The sequence below is a fragment of the Leucopleurus acutus genome (assembly GCF_964270905.1).
Source record: "Leucopleurus acutus genome assembly, chromosome: 10".
NCBI lineage: Eukaryota > Metazoa > Chordata > Mammalia > Artiodactyla > Delphinidae > Leucopleurus > Leucopleurus acutus.
Genome location: NC_139153.1, coordinates 40,111,454 through 40,111,990, shown reverse-complemented (window position 1 = coordinate 40,111,990; position 537 = coordinate 40,111,454).

Genomic DNA, 537 nt, shown 5'->3' with positions numbered 1-537 from the left:
GACTCATATCAGCCTGTGTCTCTTCAAACCCCCAATGAAGACCCCTAAGTTGGGAGGTGGGGCCTCTGTGTCAGAGGGGAAGGAAGGCTAGGGGGTCTCTGGGCTATAAGCAGAGAGCCATGGGGGAGAACCTTGTGAGGACCTGAAGGCTGGAGGGCCATGGACTCACCTCTGTTCAGTAGGCTCACCTCCTGTGGAGGCCAAGGGTGGTCTCAGTCAAGGGGGCATCAACCCCCAGCCGTGTAGACCCAGCCAGCAATACAAGATCCAGCTGAGACAGTCTCGAAGCTCACCTCCAGCTACAAATCAGGAAACCCAAACAAGGTGGCCTTGACGCAGGCAGACATTTGGGTTATCTGCACCCAAAATACCTTGACTTAGAAGACAACCCAGTAACCAGAAGCCCCTCAGAACAGCCCAGGCTACAGGGGTTCAGGGCGTCTAGAAACTACTGAGGAAAAGGGCCCCAAGATCCACACCACCTGGAGCAGTGATGCCATCCTTTCCCAGTTCCTTTCAAAACAAGTGCAACAGGAA